The 9,454-nt window shown below is 40.1% G+C and overlaps 1 long non-coding RNA gene across 1 annotated transcript; it reads right to left on the bottom strand.

The window, feature by feature from the left end:
* Nucleotides 1–273: 273 nt before the first annotated feature.
* On the bottom strand, nt 274–3,027 carry LOC135578211 (uncharacterized). Its single transcript, XR_010469557.1, has 2 exons — nt 1,748–3,027; nt 274–1,186 (listed from the first exon to the last, which is right to left on the bottom strand). It is a non-coding gene; the product is annotated as an uncharacterized LOC135578211 (long non-coding RNA).
* Between the last annotated feature and the right edge of the window lie 6,427 nt (nt 3,028–9,454).

The raw sequence follows: 9,454 nt of genomic DNA, 5'->3' as shown, positions 1-9,454 counted from the left end.
GATGGTGAAGTAGTAGGTCAATTTTTTTGTTTGTTGCTTTTTGAAAAAAGTTCTAGTGCTTATTGAACTGATGAGGTCTGGCTGCCTATGTTTTTTTCAATCTTATTGTTGATTGGAAACTCTGATTAAAGCTTCTCCCAGGGAAGGGACACTTGTAAGAGCTCTCTCCAGAGTGAGTTTTCTAATATATGAGCTCACGCTTCAGCCTTTCCTTTAGTCAGGACTCTCCAATCTATCTGGCTGCCTATTTGCACAAAATTTATAAGAACGTAATTATTTTTGAATTCATTTAATTCATCTTTAATTCATCCAATAAATTCAAAAGTTATTTCTGGAAACAGAAAAGCATAGTGTGATTATGTGAGACACTGGGCTAAAAACCACCACAGACTTTCCCTCCTTCCCTCTGTCTCCTACACACACACACACGCAAAGATGGAAGAAAATGTGCAAAACCACCTTAACATATGTGAGGAGAGAAATTAACCCCGATAGGGCAGGATGTCCCCAATCTGTACTCTCATCCCTGAGAATGCAGTGATCTCTGAAGATCTTCCTACCAGCCTGCAGGTTGGGTGGAAATTGTTTCTGCTGCTGCTTCCCACCCAGTGACTTCCTCCTTATGGTCCTTGAGCAAGGGAAGCATCTCCTCTGCAAACCAGACATCCACTGCAACCATTGCTGGAGGAACCTCAGCTGGTACCAGCAGTATCAAGCCCTCTGTCAGGAAAAATATACTGTGACCTGGAAAAAGATAAAGAGGATCCTAGAAAGTTTCTATCTTCCCTTGTCTCTTGCCTGTCTGTGTCATTGCAGCTTTGTGTGTATGCAGAGAGAACTGGAATTAATTTTTTTTTAAACTAAATTTCTCATTTTCTCACCATAAAAATAGGTCAAACACAAATCTAAAGGATGTTCTTTCAATACATTTTCTGCCGTAAATCTAGCTGTTGTTCCACTGTTTGTTGCTGCAGTGTTTACTAATACATCCAACCTCTTTATCGCATGGGATTTCATTACAGTCCCATTAGCAATTACTTACATGTTTTAGAGCGCTGTCTCCATCCAGCGGTGAAGTGTTAAAAATGCTGCTTTCCTGGAGTTTCAGCTTCTCAGACTTTTTGCAAAACACGAAATACATTATGTCCTGATTTTAAATTGTACAACTAGTAGCTGGATAATCACACTGAAAGAGAATATATGAGATCTAAAAATGCCCATTTCATCTGTAACAAAATGTGGTAGTTTTAATCATTAAAATCTCAACAGCAAATGCTGTGTGTTTTATATCTTATCCTCCTCTAGTTTTCAGATTTCACTTTGAAAGCTGTTATTCTTCTGCCAATGTAACTGTGTCTGGAGACATGAAAGCAGAGTCTCACCGACCTCCCTCTCTTGTTCCTCCTCGAGTTTAATACAGCCACATCAATAACCTCCACTTTGCTAATGTAAGAGAAAAGTGGTCCTGGCAGTTTGCATTTCTCAGATGTGGCAGCAGGAGAACACTACAGAGCGTGCAGGGTTACGTGAACTAACATGGCTTTGCCAGCAGAGACTCAGTAATTAGTTAAGCTCCTGCTTCATTGCCTTTCTTATGCCACGTTGATTTTAGCTGCCACGGACAGAAAAGAACAAAAAGCAGACAGAGTCGGCTATTGGTACCCAAAGACATGCCAGGTTTATTCCTCAGTGCAGCAGCTTGTGCTTTAAGTCTTTTAGACACAGGATGCCCCAGCTTGACTCTTACCTTGCCCTCCAGGAAAACATTCTTGTTTTCTCTTCTCTTTGTTTTTGGCTTGGCCTCAGCAAACATTTGGTACCAGATGCTCCTCACAGAGAAGAGAAAAAATTATGCTGTCTTAGTAGGGCAACAGCAACTTTATCAAAAAATGGTGTGAAAGGTTAATTCAGACAATAAATGGCCGGTGCCAGGCTCTCAGCAATGTTACATTGACCTGCTTTTTGTTTTGCTTTGTTTTCCCTAATTGCTTTCAAGTATGCCAAGGTCTGACTGATTTCCAGAAACCAGGAGCAGAAAAGCAGTGCAACTCCATTTCTAACCCATCTCCTTGGACTACCCTCAAGGCAGCGCTGGCACAGTTCAGACTGGGGGTCTTTATATTCTGAGGATGCTACTGAAGCCTGTGCAGATGCCCCCCATGTTCTGCCTGTCCGTGAAGCTGCAGTAGGGGGTTGGGAAGAAATAATTTTTTTCAATGTTACCTTTCAGCATTTTAAATCCATGTATGTTCCCTTGCTTTTTGAAAGTATCATAGCTCTGAAATTAATAAAAAGAGTTGGCAGTAAAGCTGTACCTGAGGTGTTTGAAGAGCTTGCTGCTGAATGCTCACTTGCTATTCCCATCAGCTGCCAGGTCATACCCTTGATTCCAGAAAGTTTTGAAATTAGTCTTGCCAGAAAGTTCAGGAGTGTTTGGACCACCTCCTTGTTTTGGATCAGTTCCCAGGTTGCAGCCTTAGCAAACAACTTGATTCATTCAAATGGTCCTTCTAAACTGAATAGAATTGGCAAGCATCTGGGAGCATATGAAGTTACATGAAAAATAGTAAAATATGCTTGGAATCTAATTTTATTCTCTTCTAAGACTGCAGTGCAAATCTAGAAGTAATTAAGATATTTCTCCTTTCATTGTTGAAGTGCTACAGAAAGCTATTAATTTTTATAGAAGAAAATCTACTTTCCTCAGAAAAGCATTAGTTTATAATAAAACTAAAAATTAAACAAACTTTTTTTTTTCCCACATAGATTTCTTTAAAATAGATGATCAAGTTCTCTGAAAAGACATGACCTTTTGATAAAAATTTCTCCAAGTCTTCAGAGCTTCTCAATATCTTTTCTTAGCCAGCTGCACACGCACATGCAGCCCTTTCCACCATGAGGCTCCATTGCCAAAGAAAGCATTCAGGCTGGAACTGGCTGGTTTTGCTGGCTCTTTGAAGAAGAGAGAAGATGCTAAAGAACTTCTGCACAGCTTACAAAGCCAGATGAGGGCACCAGAGTGTGCTCTCCTCTGCTCAGGAGAAGTTCTGGAAGTCCAGTAACAGAGATACTGGAGCAAACCTGCCCCTAGACAAGGACCCATATGCCCCTACTGCTAATTAGGCAGATCCCATGTGAACTCTCTGCCTAAAAAGTATGCTTCTTTTTCTACTAAAAGACAGACAGAAAGGAGAAAAAAAATCACTATCTTTGGCATTCAAGGAGAATAGTATGGTGCTGAAGAGGTGGTTTAACTATTAATCTGAGAACTACCAACAAGGACAGGTAGCACAAAGGCTCCTTCCTGAATAGTTTGTATCCAGTGGGGATGAGATATCAGGCTCTAGCCAGTTCTCATCACATTTGTCGCCACCCTCGCCTCCATGTTTCATCTTCTTTAACAGGTGCATTCTCCTAAAACCTGACTATTAAGGAGATGCTTGTAGTCACCTACCTACCTTTCCAGACAATTGTAGTATTCATAAAGGTACACAGTCCTGTTGATGAGGCAGAGGCTGACTATGATATTCAGCTGATATATCAGTTCCCAACCTTGCTCCCTGTGACTCACAAACCTTCTGGTCCCACCAGCCTGCAATGACCTGAGAGGGCTCCACCATACTTTACACCAAAGTAATGCTGGTCGATTTACAATACCCTTGAGAAAAGGCCCTGAACTGCCCAAACTCTCATATAAGCTATTTGTTGTCTTTAAATCCCCCAGTACATTGAATTATTCATGTACCCTTTGCCTAAGGAAAGAAAAAATAGATCACAGAAGTCCTTTCATTGAAAGTTTCCTCTGTCTAGTAAACTAAAACAAGTCGAGGCTGCCATGACCCATTTCTGTGCTGCACAATATATACCTCTGACTGAAAAGTTTCCAGACTCCCACAGTTACATATAGTGCCACAACCAACTTTACAATGCTTTTCTGAAATCATACCGGTCCTGTTCTGAGTAACCAGAACTGGCAGTGACCAGGAACCACTGGATCCTTGCCTAGTTTTGTTCTTCACTCATCTCTCTTGTTCATCCCTGAAAATAGCTCTGGGGTTAAGGATAAGTCGAGCTGCAGATTTAACATAACTGCCCCCAGCACGCAGAGACTGTTGATTGTCACTCTTTCCAGCCAGCTTCCTAATCCCTGCTAGGGAACCCTACTAGAAGCCACTGTTGATTCAGTTCCTTATACTGTATCTTTGAATACATCTGCCTTTTTAAAAATCCTGATCTGCTTCCTTAATTCTGTCATTACCTCTGATCTGTAGAATTCAGACTGTGTAACTTCCAGTTATCCATTTATTTTATAATCTAGCTCTCAGAAGAGCAGGCACAGTAGTCTAGTTCGTAAGAAATGACAAATATAAGTGAAAAAGAGAACAAGACTATAGTTCTTTCTTCTAATAAAGATCATAAATAAATAACACTAAGCATGCAGTCAGAATTTCTCCTGAAAAAAAGAAAAACACTACTGAAAGAGAATTAGAAGTAACAGAAGACAGGTAGAACTGTATCTGCACAGAGATCGTCACATCAAGCTGAGCAGGAATGAACCTGCAAGACTATGCTTGCAAGACATACTGGCAAACTAGAAGGTTATCACGAATAAAAACAACAGAATTATTAACAAACTTAAATATAGTATGGGAATTTAAGAGGCTTAAAACATCAGAATGGCTGCACTACCACAAATCAAAGGTTCTTTGAGGCTAGCACTGTCTCCAATCATTCAAATTAGCGAACACCTAAGAAGGTGTAGCACAGGGTAAGCACATCTGGTGTTTTTCCCTTTTGCTCCCCCCTGTTCTAAATAGTTTCTGCTCGCGGAATTCCTGAGCTTGAAGAGGTTTATCAATTTATCAAACCCCAACAGAAAGTTATTCCAAGATTTGCCCAGTCTCACCTTGTTGTCTGCCTAAGACTGACTTTGGGGTGCCCCCGTGATATCTCATCACCATCCTCTTTTTCTTGCAAGTTCTATATATCTGCTATCACTTACATGAAGGACTGCGTATTTTTTTTATTTTCCTCTAACAGACTGGTCCTTGTGGCCCCAAAGACAGTGAGCACTCAACCTCTATCCATTATCTCACTACCACTGATGATTCTGTAGGCCTCTGCATATCCCCCCGTAGCCACCTCTTCCCAAGCCTGAAGAACATTAGTCTGCTTGGTCAATCCTCATATGGAAGCCCTTCCACCTTCTTCTAATAGAAAGAACTGACCAGAGCAGTCATGGGGTAAGGAAAATACGTATTTATATGGCTGCATAACTATGTGCTCTTTGTTGTTTACTCCTTTCTAAAACATTTTGCTCCGCTTATTGCTCCTATGCACAGAGCTGATGTTCCCTATAACTATGGTAACTACAAGATCTTGTTAATGGTAGTGCTCACAGCTAGGCCCATTACTTTTCATTACACCCCATGAACATCACTTTACATTCATCTACTTTGAATTGCATTTGCCACTTAATTGTTCAGACATCCAGGCTTCTCAAAAGTTTCTCAAAAACAGCCATAAAAAGTGAAGCATCAAAATTACATGCCGTGTAATAAATACAAGATAAATCTGGCACAGCATCACTGATGGTATTAGTTTCAGTGTATTATAAAAGACACACTTGAGAACTCTGTACAGGGAAAACGTCTACCTTCCACAATTACATGTGCCTCAAATGGCAAACCTTTTTCTTTTTCAAGATTTTAATACTGGTTTATGTCCACTTCTGCTTCACAGAGCCCTACATATCAGCTGAGCAAATATGACAGGTTTTGTTCTCTAGGACACTGCTATATCCACAGAAAGTTACAGTATGCACTGATATTGCAAATACCCAAGAAATAACTGAAAAGGTCACTCTTACAGCTATTCTTTCACATTTTTAATGCAACAAAATTCCTGAGTCTTTTTTTCCTTCTAGCACCGTTCTCTGTAACGGTTTCAGCAAGAAGAAACATTATCTCTATGTAAAGACCAACATGCCAATAAATTTATGAAGAAAAAAAAAAAGAAAAATTAAAAAAAAAAAAAAAAAGGAAGAAAAACAAAACCAAAAAAACACACACAAAAAGCCACAAAACACCACACCTTTCAAAGACAGAATAATCTCCTAGTCACCGTTCTGGGTATATGTTTGCTTGCTGGTTTTTGAGATTTAACACAGAATAAAACCTTAAAGCATGTTGAGACTAAACAAGTTGGTATTTCTAGAATGTGTTAGGTGACTGATCCATTTTCTGAATGTAATTTGTCCACTCATTTGCCTGGAAAAGAACTGTACAGCTTACAAAAATGCACTAAGGGATGGCTTGTTGCTTATTTCATAGGGAAGTACTGCTGTGCAATGTAGTGTTTCCATGGTCCTTAGGCTTTGTGGACAGTAAGTAAACAGATTTATGATATTGCTAGAATAGACTGTGGTTCTCACAAGGTGTGACAGCTGTTATTATACAATGCTTAAGTCAGTGTGAAGTGACAGCCACCTACTGGAAAGGGTACACACAGGCACAAACAATGTGTACCCTCATGATTCTGCAGCATGTAAATGCAATGATATAGTCATATTCCCTCTTTCAAATGCACTCTCCTTGGCACATCGAGACCGCTTACTGGGTGTAGCTGTGATGCTCCGTGACAAAGTGCCCATTCTCCATGCTTACCCATTCTTTATGGCAGGATCCACCCTTTTTCAAATCTACAACCTTGTAGCATTTGCAGTTTTTCCCAGCCGCATCATTTTTAGTACACAGAGTGTATGAATTACTGGTAAGTCCACATGTGAAAATAACCACTTATGTCTTCTACACTGAAGATCTGCATATGAAAAAAATACATTACTATCAACATAAAACAGTGGTAGCTCCTGATCCATCTTCATCGCAACAAAAAAAAAATGTTTTGCTATTATAGAAGCATGACATACACAAGACATGTTTTCTAACATGGCCAAAGGCATTACCTGATGCAGCATGTTAATTTGACTCAGATTCAGGTAGGACCTGATTAAGTAGAGCCAGAATAACCTCATTAAAAGGATACACCATCAGGAGTCAAGAAACCTGGCCTCTCCTCGTGGCCTTATTTCAGATTATTTATGGAACCATGGGTAACTCAGGTCAGGGCTCAAATGCATGACTGAATTATGGGCATCTAATAAATTACTGTGTGTCTAAGCAGTGATAACTCATGGTAACTACTTGTATTCTCATAGCCAGTGAAGGGCATGTGAGTTGATGCAAATACCTTGGAACTGGGCAGACATAAGACAGTACTTAAAATATGTTAATAAAACTCAGATGACAAGGGGATAAATTTATAAAGTGCCACGCATTGCTTTTGTTAGGTGACCATAAAAAAAAATAAATAATTGTTTTAAGTAAGGGTAAAGATAACTCTGGAACTCTAAGTGTTCCAGCCACTTCCTTTCAGTATCTCTTACAGATCCTTGTTTATTTATCATGTGTTAAAAGTTGCTTCCCTCAACACAAAAGGAATTTTATAAGGGAAAACAGCTACCCTTCTCTAGTTAGCCCACACACTCACCAAGGTGGGTTTTTTGTTTGTTTGGTTTGGTTTCGGAGGCTCAATTTTTGTTTTTATTTTTAACCTTCAAGGTTATCACACAAAGTACTGATCAGATATAAACTCATTCTGCCAGGTCAATTTCCTTTCAAAACCATATGTAGGCTACATTTATAGCAGCATATTTTATGTAAGTTGTCATCTGTCAGCACCTGTCTCGCTTTATGCAACATCTGTATAAAAGCACAAAACGGGTACAAAACCCTGTGCTGTGTAGTTGGCTAATTCAACAGGATATGGGGAAAGACATACAGGAGGAAATCAGGTTGCACTGAAATGGTTTGTACCATTTCACAAAATATCATTGAGTTGCAAAATATTTTTCATATACACAGACTAAAATGAATTGATAGGGACTTGCAAAGCAAGTAGAAGCATAATAACTACAGCCATTGTCCAAGTAGAAGGGCTGGAGTAGAGCAGAGTCAGACAAGACACCAAAAGGAGAGAAAAAAAAAAAGGGTGTATAAGAAGAGAAAGAGACAATCTGTGTTTCTTGATTTTAATAAACTTTCTACCAACAAGCCAGGAGCTCTGCATTCAGCTGTTGGCAGAAACAAGTTGTGTATATGCTCCATCTGCACAGGTAATTATTTCATTTGTTTGTACAGAAGTGATGACATCTGCACACTGATCGCAGCAACACACTGAGCACTCCCTCTGTCCTGCCTGCCCACCTGTCTCCAAGTTAGAGCTACCAGGAGGCAGCAGAACCATCAACATGAGCATGGGCTTGCTACCTGAAAGGCCAAAGTCCTACATGATTTTAACATGAGTTCCATGTCACCAATTTACATATTAAAGTAGAATGACTGAATCAAAACCATTGTTTGGATTCATTAAGGAATTTGGATGAAGGAGAGAGTGTCATCTTTCTCAGCTGGAGCTCTGCATGCTCAGCATTATGATTACAGCATTTCAAGGGGTTCCCCTACTTCAGCCAGGTGGAGTCTGGCAAACACTGCCCCAGGACAGGCATTTCAGCTCAGTTTTATAATTAGAGTTCTCTAAAGTGCCTATTGTTGCACAGCAGAAGAGAAACGTATGTTACTTCTGCCCTATGGGTATAATATACAACTTTTTGTTAGATCACTACCCAAAATCCTGCATATTCAAGGCTAAAAATATTGCAAGAGCCAGGTGCTTAAGTGAAAAGGATTAAAGTCAAGTGAGACCCCTCAGACAAGATTCACTTTATCTTTCTTATTTCCCATTTAGCACATTCACTTCTGTGCCAGTGGGAAATGAAGAACAGATGATGGCAATACCATTAACAAGTAACCACCTAAAATGTATTCTCTCTCTTTCTCATGTCTAGTAAAATTCTAGGAACAAGTAGTGCCTAACAGTAGGGTTCAGTCTGAAACTGGAAACTACACTTTCAGAATGACAGCAACACGGGTATAGCCACAGGGTCAAATGATGTAGACTGCTCAATATTCTGCACTGCTGGAACAGGTTGACTGCATTCACCCTTAATAGCAGATGTTCTGGACTCTGAAACAATACCCTATGCTCCACAGTCCAGATCAGGCTGAGGACACCATTCTGCCACCCACTTGTATCCTGCAGCACATCTGTAACATCCCTGAAGTCACTCCAGAACTCATGTCTCCACACACTCTGTGGCCCACAGTTCATATTAAAATCATGCTCCATTTTGCATTACAGGAGATCTATGTTTGGAAGACAAGCTACACCACCAGTGCTTATGTCACCTAGATCTTCCACAATTCCTGGTCTTTCTCTGGAACCTGGCCAATTCCTCACCACCACGCACTCCCCAGTCAGGCAGCCATACCTGGAGAAAAGAGGATGACATGAATACTTCCAGTAGGTCCTGGCCAGCAATTGAAAAGGAAACACT

The sequence above is a fragment of the Columba livia genome, chromosome 1 (assembly GCF_036013475.1).
Source record: "Columba livia isolate bColLiv1 breed racing homer chromosome 1, bColLiv1.pat.W.v2, whole genome shotgun sequence".
NCBI lineage: Eukaryota > Metazoa > Chordata > Aves > Columbiformes > Columbidae > Columba > Columba livia.
Note: the sequence above shows the minus strand (reverse complement) of the source record. Positions and strands in the feature narration are given on the sequence as shown.